The sequence below is a fragment of the Acinonyx jubatus genome, chromosome E3 (genome assembly GCF_027475565.1).
Source record: "Acinonyx jubatus isolate Ajub_Pintada_27869175 chromosome E3, VMU_Ajub_asm_v1.0, whole genome shotgun sequence".
NCBI classification, from domain to species: domain Eukaryota; kingdom Metazoa; phylum Chordata; class Mammalia; order Carnivora; family Felidae; genus Acinonyx; species Acinonyx jubatus.
The window spans coordinates 10,778,816-10,779,251 of NC_069398.1; positions in this window are offsets into that span (position 1 = coordinate 10,778,816).

Sequence of the window (436 nt, forward strand, 5' to 3'; positions counted from 1 at the left end):
GGGCCATCTTGAGCCTGTTACTTTTTGTTCTTGGACGTGTTTTCCCACTGATTTGCAAAAGTGTAGGGATGTCTTGAGGCTTAGAGTTGATATCTGGGATTCAGCAATTTTTTATTTACGGGAAAAAAAATTTGGTAAGTGTTGTATGTTTTCCAACGACCACAAATAAAGAGGTTATCTCTTCACAGATACATAAAAAGTAGCAATTACAAGGAACCCTTCAGGGGGTTCAGACCTGAGGGGCGTTCTTACAGTAATACATTAAAATTTTACAGGCCCTAGCTTGCAGTGAAGACTACGTTTCCCAGCGTGCACTGCGCCGCCCGCAAGTACTACGCCTTCCATCACTAGGATAGGGCGCGTACCGCGGAGCGCAATGCACCTTGGGGATTGTAGTTTTTTGCAGGCCCAACCGTTCCAACGGCCCCGGAAGCAG